A 12,462-nucleotide genomic window follows, 5' to 3' on the forward strand; every position below is an offset into this window, starting at 1 on the left:
TTTAATTAACCTGTAGTAGCCGATTCGGCTAGAGTTTGTTTTCACTCCCGCTCCTCATCCGCCCTCCCCGGCTGAAGAGGTGGTTAGGTGACACCCAAGCTGACAGCGGCTATCTGGATTCTCGTGGACCAATTCAGGATGAGGGAACTGCAGTGGACTGCCCACCTAGTAGACACTGCCAGGACAATCGAGGGCACCTCTGGCAGCTCTTTGCTTTGACTTGGACATCCACTTTTACATTGATTTTCACATTTTGTATTTTACGTGCCCTCTTTGCATCCATTGCAGCCTGGTGATCCTGAAAGGGAGATCCATCCATCTGTGGTCCCTTCTCAAGGTTTCTCATTTTTCCCCTGGTAGTTTTTTTTTTTTAGTTTTTCCTTGCCCTCCTGGGAGTTTAAGATCAGGGGATGTTGGGAATATTTGTGAATTTTTGAACATGCGAAGCCCTTTGAGACTTTTCTGTGATTTAGGGCTATACAAATAAATTTGACTTGACTTTGAGGACCTGAGAATAATTTCATTCGATCATATTATTTTCCCTAACATTCTCAAGGTTTCTCATTTTTCCCCTGGTAGTTTTTTTTTTTTTAGTTTTTCCTTGCCCTTTTGGGAGCTTAAGATCAGGGGATACTTTGAGAATAATTGTCAATTGTTTGTCTATGTGAAGCCCTTTGAGACTGCTTGTGATTTAGGGCTATACAAATAAACTTGACTTTACTGTGCAATAACATCCTGCTCTCGCTACTTAAATGTTGGTGGTTGCCTGAATGTTGTCAGTCACTTAAATGTCGTACAGAAGCTGAGATCAACCAGAGTCAAATTCCCTGTTTGGCAGGCACAAACTTGGTCAAAAAAGCTGATTCTGATAAAAACCTGTATGCCTCAAACTCTGGACCCCCACCAGTTTGGGCAAACCGATCAACCTATCACCATAGCGCTCCACCCCAAGCTGAGCCATCTGGAGCACCAGGGGAACTACGTAAGAATGCTCTTCCTGGACTTCAGCTCAGCTTTCAACCACATCATCCCGCAGATCCTGATCCAGAAGCTGCTCCACCTGGGTCTCCCCATCACGACCTGCCTCAGGATTAAGGACTTCTTGACAAACCGCCCACAGTCTGTCAGACTCAGCACCCACCAGTCCAACACCATCACACTCAACATCGGCTCTCCACAAGGCTCTGTTCTGAGTCCCCTCCTGTACATGCTCTAAACGTCTGACTGCCTCCTGACCTATCTGACATCTTCATAAAGTTTGCAGATGACACAACCGTGGTCAGACTCATCTTTGACTACAGAGAAGAGGTCTACAGACTGACTGTGTGGTGTTCAGTTAACAACCATCAACTGAACGCCACAAAAACAAAAGAAATCATAATAGATTTAAGGATGGGCAGAGTGGACCCGGCCAAACTTCACATCCACGGGCACTGTGTAGAAAGGGTCCACACCATAAGATTCCTGGGACTGCAGATATCCGAGGACCTCTCCTGGACCGTGGACACCTTGGCCCGGATGAGGAAAGACCAGCAGTGTCTCCACTTCCTGAGAGTGCTAAGAGGAACAACCTGGAGGAGATGCTGCTGGTGACCTTCTACAGAGCCACCATAGATAGCATCCTTGCATACTGCATCACAGCGTGGCACGCGGGGTGTTCTGCAGCTGACAGGAGAGTGCTCCAGAGGGTCATCTGCACAGTCCAGAAGATCACAGGCTGCCCTCTGCCCAGCCTGGAGGACATCGCCAACTCTCGCTACCTGACCAGAGCTGGCAACATCATCAAGGACTTCTACAACCCCGGTTATCACCTGTTTGACCTCTTACCGTCAGTAACATTATAGGTGAGGGGCCAGACAAAGCACGGCTCACCAAAGCCCCTTATGATGATGAACAAAAATGGACTCAGTTTTCCTTCGCCCGGACACGGGTCACCGGGACCCCTCAATAGAGCCAGGCCTGGAGGTGGGGCTCGAAGGCGAACGCCTGGTGGCCGGGCCTTCGCCCATGGGGTCCGGCCGGGCATAGCCCGAAAAGAAAATGTGGGTCCCCCTTTCCATGGGCTCACCACCTGTAGGAGGAAACAAAGGGGTCGGGTGCAAAGTGAGTTGGGCGGCGGCCAAAGGCGGGGACCTTGGCGGTCTGATCCCCGGCTGCAGAGGCTGGCTCTAGGGACATGGAATGTCACCTCTCTGGCTGGAAAGGTGCCTGAGCTGGTGTGTGAGGCAGAAAAGTTCCGACTAGACATAGTCGGACTTGCCTCCACACATAGTTTGGGCTCTGGTACAAGCCCTCTTGAGAGGGGCTGGACTCTCTTCCACTCTGGAGTTGCCCACGGTGAGAGGCGTCGAGCAGGTGTTGGCATACTTATTGCCCCCCGGCTGGGCGCCTGCACATTGGTGTTCACCCCGGTGAGCGAGCGGGTAGCCTCCCTCCGCCTTCGGGTGGGGGGACGGGTCCTGACTGTTGTTTGTGTCTATACAACGAACGGCAGCTCAGAGTACCCACCCTTTTTGGAGTCCCTGGAGGAAGTGCTGGAGAGCGCTCCTTCTGGGGACTCCATCGTTCTACTGGGTGACTTCAATGCTCACGTGGGCAATGAGAGTGAGACCTGGAAGGGCGTGATTAAGAGGAAATTTGGCGAGGCCATGGAGAATGACTTCCGGGCGGCTTCGAGGAAATTCTGGTCCATCATCCGGCGTCTCAGGAGGGGGAAGCAGTGCACGGTCAACACTGTTTACAGTGGAGCTGGTGTGCTGCTGACCTCGACTCGGGATGTCGTGAGTTGGTGGGGGGAATACTGCGAAGACCTGCTCAATTCCACCGACACGCCTTCCAGTGTGGAAGCAGGGCCTGGAGACTTTGAGGCGGACTCTCCAATCTCGGAGGTCGAAGTCACTGAGGTAGTTAAAAAACTCCTCTGTGGCAGGGCCCCGGGGGTGGATGAGATCCGCCCGGAGTTCTTAAAGGCTCTGGATGTTGTCGGGCTGTCATGGCTGACATGCCTCTACAGCTTTGCGTGGACATCGGGGATGGTGCCTCTGGATTGGCAGACTGGGGTGGTGGTTCCCCTCTTTAAGAAGGGGGACCGGAGGGTGGGTTACAATTACACGGGAATCACACTCCTCAGCCTCCCTGGTAAGGTCTATTCAGGGATGCTGAAGAGGAGGATCCGTCGGGAGGTTGAGCCTCGGATTCAGGAGGAGCAGTGTGGCTTTCGTCCTGGCCGTGGAAAAGTGGACCAGCTCTACACCCTCGACAGGATCCTCGAGGGTGCATGGGAGTTTGCCCAACCAGTCCACATGTGTTTTGTGGACTTGAAGAAGGCGTTCGACCGTGTCCCTCGGGAGGTTCTGTGGAGGGTGCTTCGGGAGTACGGGGTGCTGAGCCAACTGATAAGGGCGTTTCGGTCCCTGTATCACTGATGCCAGAGTTTGGTTCGCATTTCCGGCACTAAGTCAGATTCGTTCCCAGTGAGGGTTGGACTCAACCAAGCCTGCCTTTTGTCACCGACTCTGTTCATAATTTTTATGGACAGAATTTCTAGGCCCAGCCGAGGCGTTGAGGGGGTCCGGTTTGGGGACCTCAGCATCGCGTCACTGCTTTTTGCAGATGACGTGGTGCTGCTATTTTCTTCACCCCGTGATCTCCAGCTCTCACTTGAGCGGTTCGCAGCTGAGTGTGAAGCGGTCGAGATGAGGGTCAGCACCTCCAAATCAGAGTCCATGGTCCTCGGTCGGAAAAGGGTGGAATGCCCTCTCCGGATCGGGGATGAGATCCTGCCCCAAGTGGAGGAGTTCAAGTATCTTGGGGTCTTGTTCACGAGTGAGGGCAGGATGGAGCGCGAGATAGATAGGCGGATCGGTGCAGCGTCGGCAGTAATGCAGACTCTGTACCGGTCCGTCGTGGTAAAGAGAGAGCTGAGCCAAATGTCAAAGCTCTCTATTTACCGGTTGATCTACGCTCCTACCCTCACCTATGGTCACGAGCTATGGATCGTGACCGAAAGAACGAGATCCAGGATATAAGCGGCCGAAATGAGTTTCCTCCGCAGGGTGTCCGGGCTCTCCGTTAGAGATAGGGTGAGAAGCTTGGTCATCCGGGAGAGACTCGGAGAGCCGCTGCTCCTCCACGTTGAGAGGAGCCAGATTAGGTGGCTCGGGCATATCAGGATGCCTCCCTGGGGAAGTGTTCCGGGCATGTCCCAGGTAGGGTCAACCCCGGGGACGACCCAGGATGCGCTGGAGAGACTATGTGTCTCGGCTGGCCTGGGAACACCTTGGGATCCCACGGGATGAGCTGGATGAAGTGGCAGGGGAGAGGGAAGTCTGGGAGTCCCTCCTAAAGCTGCTGCCCCCGCGACCCGACCCCGGATAAGCGGGATATATATATATATATATATATATATATATATATATATATATATATATATATATATATATATATATAGAGGGCGGCTCGGTGGTGCAGTGGGTAGCACGTCCGCCTCACAGTTAGGAGGGTGCGGGTTCGATTCCACCTCCGGCCCTCCCTGTGTGGAGTTTGCATGTTCTTCCCATGTCCGCGTGGGTTTTCTCCGGGCACTCCGGTTTCCTCCCACATCCCAAAAACATGCTTGATAGGCCGATTGAGCACTTCAAATTGTCCCTAGGTGTGAGTGCGAGTGCGAATGGTTGTTCGTCTCTGTGTGCCCTGCGATTGGTTGGCAACCAGTTGAGGGTGTCCCCCGCCTACTGCCCGATGACGGCTGGGATAGGCTCCAGCACGCCCGCGACCCCCGTGGGGACTAAGCGGTTCAGAAAATGGATGGATGGATATATATATATATATATATATATATATATATATATATGGAAGCTATATATATACACACACACACACACACACACACACACACACACACACACACACACACACACACACACACACACACACACACACACACACACACCGTAATTTTCGGACTATAAGTCGCGCCGGAGTTTAAGTCACAACAGCCATAAAATGCACAATTAAGTGAAAAAAACATCAGTCGCACTTTTGGGGCAAATTTATTTGTCAAAATCCAACACCAAAAACAGACATTAACCAGCAAAAACAGGCTAAATGATACGGTATGCTAACGTGACATACACAAACGAGGAGCTGAGAACGGGCCTGACGTAACATTCAGAGTTATTTAAGTATTACATAAATAACACTTATCAAACCATCTGTCTCACTCCAATTTATTAAATCCTTGGATCGTGCTTTATGTAAACAGTATGCGCCGCATATGCTCACGTCGGACCCGTTGTAAGTTGCATTTCTAATTATTCCACAGACCCACATAACAATATAAAGTATATTTCAAATAACTATCATATTAAAACAATATTATCAAACCATCTGTGTCACTCCAAATCATTAAATCCATCGATCAAATTCCTCGTTCTTTATGTTAACAACGCCGCGCGTGCGCTGCAGAGATCTAGTATATAACTATATTGTAGCGTTAACAAAGTACCAGGAAAGACGTGGGTTTATATAACAATATTATCAAACCATCTGTGTCACTCCAAATCATTAAATCCATAGATCAAATTCCCCGTTCTTTATCTCAACAACGCTGTGCGTGCGCTGCAGAGATCTAGTATATAACTATATTGTAGTGTTAAAGTACCAGGAAAGATGTGGGTTTGGTAAACGGCTCTTTATTTAACAAAACAAGAGTTCAACGAGCCAACAATTACTGAACTTCTAGCCACGGAGGTGGAAGAGAGCTCCATAAATAGGACCGGGCGTGCGTAAAAGCCATGTCCGAGCCCCATCCACTGTCCCCGGACAGCCACCCGGCCGAGCCCCGGCCCCCGACTTCCATCCACGGAGGTAAAAGAGAGCTCCCGTCGAGAAGGACCGGGATTGCGTAAAATCCATAATAGTTTTTCAAACCTTCTGTGTCACTCCAAATCATTAAATCCTTCAAACTCTTTGTCCTCCGTGTCACTTACAAACAAAGCCGCTAATGATGCCGGTAGTACGTGGGGCCCTTTGTCATCTTCGTCATCCCGTGATCGAATCCTTTGTCCTTTCTGTAAATAACCGCCGCTCGGCACGGGTGACGTCACTTGCAGTTCCAATGACAGTAATCCCGTGCTACATCGCGGTCCGTTTATCATGGTTTCACTACATCGCGGATTTTTGAATTTTGAAAATTTGTGAAAAAAATCACATATGTCGCTCCTGAGTACAAGTCGCCCCCCCACCCAAACTACCGTAATTTTCGGACTATAAGTCGTGTTTTTTTCCATAGTTTGGGTGGGGGGGCGACTTATACTCAGAGCGACTTATATGTGTTTTTTTTCCCAAAAAATTTACTTGATCATTAACACATTACTTACCAGTACAGTTGATCACCTCACATATTATTTTTAATACACTGAAAAAACAAATAAAGCAATTCACACTTTAAAGCACAATATTCAAGTTCATGAAACAAAAAAAAACAACTGAAAAAGAAATAATAGTTATTTTCAAACTAAACTGAACGAGGGTGATTTAAATTTCACCATTGGCCGTGACGCAACAACTGGGAGGGGAAAGTGCTGTTTTTTGGAGTTTTTAAAAAGCACAGGTCTGGTGAAGAGAATTTAGTGTGGTGATGTAAAAAAAAACAAAAAAAAAACAGTAGGGGCAGCAATGCAATTTAGGATGCAAGCTCTGCTTGTGATGGACAGCATGCGAGCACACATCACGCCAGACATGCAAATCACGAGTGCGACGGCGCGCGTACCCGGCATTGTTTACACGATCGATGATCGATGTATTTTATGATTTGGAGTGACAGATGGTTTGGTAATATTGTTGCTATATGATAGTTATTTAAAATATACTTTATATATCGTTATATGGGTCTGTGGAATAATTAGACATGCAAATCACGAGTCCGACGGCGCGCGTACGCGGCATTGTTTACACGATCGATGATCGATAGATTTTATGATTTGGAGTGACAGATGGTTTGGTAATATTGTTGCTATATGATAGTTATTTGAAATATACTTTATATATCGTTATATGGGTCTGTGGAATAATTAGACATGCAAATCACGAGTCCGACGGCGCGCGTACGCGGCATTGTTTACACGATCGATGAATGATGTATTTTATGATTTGGAGTGACACATATATACACTTATATATGTTTTTTCACGTTATTGTGCATTTTATGGGTGGTGCGACATACTCCGGAGCGACTAATAGTCCGAAAATTACGGTATGACAAAATCCGCAATTTATAGTCCGAAAATTACGGTAATGATGAAATTATAATTAGTGTGAAGGCGAAGGCCTTCACACTATTGTTATTCTACTTTATTTTTTTTTATTGAACTCTATTGTTATTCTACTTTATTTTTCTTATTAGTGTGAAGGCGAACTTTCACACGTTCCAAAAATTCACGGCATAATTGCTAGTATTTTATTTGTTCATAACATTTACCGTTTTTGCATAATTAGCAAATTTGTGCCTTAAAATCCCCCATTCATTCTTAATGGCGTATTAGACACGAGCGACGTATACGACCGAGTTCGAATTTTGACATCTGACAACTTTTTTCATGATTTCTTTGCCTAACTCATTTATTTAACTCTTTTATTTTTTATTTATTTATTCTAGTAATAACTAGAATTGGCAATTTCTGGAGAAATTGCGTGTGAAGGCGAAGGCACTTCACACTATTGTGGGGCTCGAAATGATGATTAAATGACATACAAATGGTAAATTGATGATTAAATAAAACTAGAATTGGCAATTTCTGGAGAAATTGCGTGTGAAGGCGAAGGCACTTCACACTATTGTGGGACTCGAAATGATGATTAAATGAAATAAAAATGGTAAATTAATAATGATGATTAAATAAAATACAAATGGTAAATTAATGATGATGATGAAAATAATTATTAAAATGTGTTAAAATTGAATGAATGAAAAAAAATAATTGCCAAGCGGGATTCGAACTCGCACGGGAACAGGGCTCGTGTTTAAAGCTCCATTCTCTTCTTACTGAGCTAAACAGCGACTTAGTGTTGCTGCGGTGGAATGATGCTATTAAACAAGAAATAAAAATGGTAAATGCCGTTAAAACGGTAAAATGATGTTTTTAACTTAAAATTAAATGAATAACTAAATGAATGAATGGAAAATAAATAAATAAAAAATAAAAGAGTTAAATAAACGAGTTAAGGAAAGAAATCATGAAAAAAGTTGTCAGATGTCAAAATTTGAACTCACTCCTGAACGTCGCTCGTGTCTAATGCGCCATTAAGAATGAATGGGGGATTTTAAGGCACAAATTTGCTAATTATGCAAAAACGGTAAATGTTATGAACAAATAAAATACTAGCAATTATGCCGTGAATTTTTGGAACGTGTGAAAGTTGGAATGGGGTGAATCGGTTAAAGCATGTGGGAGTAGTTAGGTGTCAAAAAAGTGGGAGGAATAAATTGTTTAATAACTAGAATTGGCAATTTCTGGAGAAATTGCGTGTGAAGGCGAAGGCACTTCACACTATTGTGGGACTCGAAATAATGATTAAATGAAATAAAAATGGTAAATTAATAATGATGATTAAATAAAATAAAAATGGTAAATTAATGATGATGATGAAAATAATTATTAAAATGTGTTAAAATTGAATGAATGAAAAATTAATGAATAAAAAAATTATGGCCAAGCGGGATTCGAACGCCCTCGTGGAAGTGGCTCATGTTCAAAGCGCCATTGTCTTCTTACTGAGCTAAACAGCGACTTAGAGCTGCTCTGGTGGAATGATGCTATTAAACAAGAAATAAAAATGGTACATGCCGTTAAAACGGTAAAATGATGTTTTTAACTTAAAATTAAATGAATAACTAAATGAATGATGAAAATAATTATTAAAATGTGTTAAAATTGAATGAATGAAAAATTAATGAATAAAAAAATTATGGCCAAGCGGGATTCGAACTCGCTCGCGGACGTGGCTCGTGTTCAATGGACCATTGTCTTCTTACTGAGCTAAACGGCGACTTAGTTTTGCTGCGGTGGAATGATGATATTAAACAAGAAATAAAAATGGTAAAATGATGTTTTTAACTTAAAATTAAATGAATAACTAAATGAATGAATGGAAAATAAATAAATAAAAAATAAAAGAGTTAAATAAACGAGTTAAGGAAAGAAGTTGTCAGATGTCAAAATTTGAACTCACTCCTGAACGTCGCTCGTGTCTAATGCGCCATTAAGAATGAATGGGGGATTTTAAGGCACAAATTTGCTAATTATGCAAAAACGGTAAATGTTATGAACAAATAAAATACTAGCAATTATGCCGTGAATTTTTGGAACGTGTGAAAGTTGGAATGGGGTGAATCGGTTAAAGCATGTGGGAGTAGTTAGGTGTCAAAAAAGTGGGAAGAATAAATTGTTTAATAACTAGAATTGGCAATTTCTGGAGAAATTGCGTGTGAAGGCGAAGGCACTTCACACTATTGTGGGACTCGAAATGATGATTGAATGACATAAAAATGGTAAATTGATGATGATTAAATAAAATAAAAATGGTAAATTAATGATGATGATGAAAATAATTATTAAAGTGATGTGTTAAAATTGAATGAATGAAAAAAAAATATTGGTCAAGCGGGATTCGAACTCGCACGGGAACAGCGCTCGTGCTCCAAATTCCAGTCTCTTCTTACTGAGCTAAACAGCGGCTTAGTGTTGCTGTGGTGGAATGATGATATTAAACAAGAAATAAAAATGGTAAATGCCGTTAAAACGGTAAAATGATGTTTTTAACTTAAAATTAAATGAATAACTAAATGAATGAATGGAAAATAAATAAATAAAAAATAAAAGAGTTAAATAAACGAGTTAAGGAAAGAAATCATGAAAAAAGTTGTCAGATGTCAAAATTTGAACTCACTCCTGAACGTCGCTCGTGTCTAATGCGCCATTAAGAATGAATGGGGGATTTTAAGGCACAAATTTGCTAATTATGCAAAAACGGTAAATGTTATGAACAAATGAAATACCAGCAGTCATGCCGTGAATTTTTGGAACGTGTGAAAGTTGGAATGGGGTGAATCGGTTAAAGCATGTGGGAGTAGTTAGGTGTCAAAAAAGTGGGAGGAATAAAGTAGGATAATAATAAGAAGAAAAATAAAGTAGAATAACAATAGTGTGAAGGCCTTCGCCTTCACACTAATAATAATAAGAAGAAAAATAAAGTAGAATAACAATAGTGTGAAGGCCTTCGCCTTCACACTAATAATAAGAAGAAGAAAAACTAGAATTGGCAATTTCTGGAGAAATTGCGTGTGAAGGCGAAGGCACTTCACACTATTGTGGGACTCGAAATAATGATTAAATGAAATAAAAATGGTAAATTAATATAATGATTAAATAAAATTAAAATAATAAATTAATGATGATGATGAAAATAATTATTAAAATGTCTTAAAATTGAATGAATGAAAAATTAATGAATAAAAAAATTATGGCCAAGCGGGATTCGAACGCCCTCGTGGAAATGGCTCGTGTTTAGAGCGCCATTGTCCTCTTACTGACTTACTTATTATCCTACCGTTATAAAGTAGGATAATAATAAGAAGAAGAAAAATAAAGTAGAATAAATTGTTTAATAATAATAATAAAAAAATAATAAATAAAGTAGAATAACAATAGTGTGAAGGCCTTCGCCTTCACACTAATTATCCTACTTTATTCCTCCCACTTTTTTGACACCTAACTACTCCCACATGCTTTAACCGATTCACCCCATTCCAACTTTCACACGTTCCAAAAATTCACGGCATGACTGCTAGTATTTTGTTTGTTCATAACATTTACCGTTTTTGCATAATTAGCAAATTTGTGCCTTAAAATCCCCCATTCATTCTTAATGGCGCATTAGACACGAGCGACGTTCAGGAGCGAGTTCAAATTTTGACATCTGACAACTTTCTTCATGATTTCTTTCCTTAACTCTTTTATTTTTTATTTATTTATTTTTCATTCATTCATTTAGTTATTCATTTAATTTTAAGTTAAAAACATAATTTTACCGTTTTAACGGCATTTACCATTTTTATTTCTCGTTTAATAGCATCATTCCGCCGCAGCATCACTAAGTCGCTGTTTAGCTCAGTAAGAAGACAATGGCGCTTTGAACACGAGCCATTTCCACGAGGGAGTTCGAATCCCGCTTGGCCATAATTTTTTTATTCATTAATTTTTCATTCATTCAATTTTAACACATTTTAATAATTATTTTCATCATTCATTTAGTTATTCATTTAATTTTAAGTTAAAAACATCATTTTACCGTTTTAACGGCATGTACCATTTTTATTTCTCGTTTAATAGCATCATTCCACCGGAGCAACACTAAGTCGCTGTTTAGCTCAGTAAGAACACAATGGCGCTTTGAACACGAGCCACTTCCGCGAGGGCATTCGAATCCCGCTTGGCCATAATTTTTTTATTCATTAATTTTTCATTCATTCAATTTTAACACATTTTAATAATTATTTTAATCATCATCATTAATTTACCATTTTTATTTTATTTAATCATCATTAATTTACCATTTTTATTTCATTTAATCATTATTTCGAGTCCCACAATAGTGTGAAGTGCCTTCGCCTTCACACGCAATTTCTCCAGAAATTGCCAATTCTAGTTCTACTTTATTATTTTTTTCTTATTATTATTATCCTACTTTATTCCTCCCACTTTTTTGACACCTAACTACTCCCACATGCTTTAACCGATTCACCCCATTCCAACTTTCACACGTTCCAAAAATTCACGGCATGATTGCTAGTATTTTATTTGTTCATAACATTTACCGTTTTTGCATAATTAGCAAATTTGTGCCTTAAAATCCCCCATTCATTCTTAATGGCGCCTTAGACACGAGCGACGTTCACGAGTGAGTTCGAATTTTGACATCTGACAACTTTTTTCATGATTTCTTTCCTTAACTCATTTATTTTTTTATTTTTTGTTCATTCATTTATTTATTCATTTAATTTTAATTTAAAAACATCATTTTACCAAACGGCATTTACCATCTTTATTTCTCGTTTAATAGCATCATTCCACCACACAACACTAAGTCGCTGTTTAGCTCAGTAAGTAGAGAAAGGCTCTATCAACACGTGCCATTTTGAATAGCATCATTCCACCATGTTCTACCGCTTTGATAGTGTGTCACTGTTTAGCTCAGTAAATAGAGAATGGCGCTTTCAACTCTTGCCACTTTGACGAGTGAGTTCGAATCCCACTTGGCCGTTTTTTTTTATTCATTAATTTTTCATTCATTCAATTTTAACACATCACTTTAATAATTATTTTCATCATCATCATTAATTTACCATTTTTATTTTATTTAATCATCATTATTAATTTACCATTTTTATTTCATTTAATCATT

General features: G+C 41.6%; 1 protein-coding gene across 2 annotated transcripts in view; it reads right to left on the minus strand.

The window, feature by feature from the left end:
• Window positions 1–12,462, minus strand: part of brip1 (BRCA1 interacting helicase 1) — a 129,910-nt gene that overhangs the window by 65,041 nt on the left and 52,407 nt on the right. The window lies entirely within an intron of this gene.

Source organism: Syngnathus leptorhynchus, chromosome 7, assembly GCF_054491065.1.
Source record: "Syngnathus leptorhynchus isolate UIUO chromosome 7, UIUO_Slep, whole genome shotgun sequence".
Classification (NCBI taxonomy): Eukaryota; Metazoa; Chordata; class Actinopteri; order Syngnathiformes; family Syngnathidae; genus Syngnathus; species Syngnathus leptorhynchus.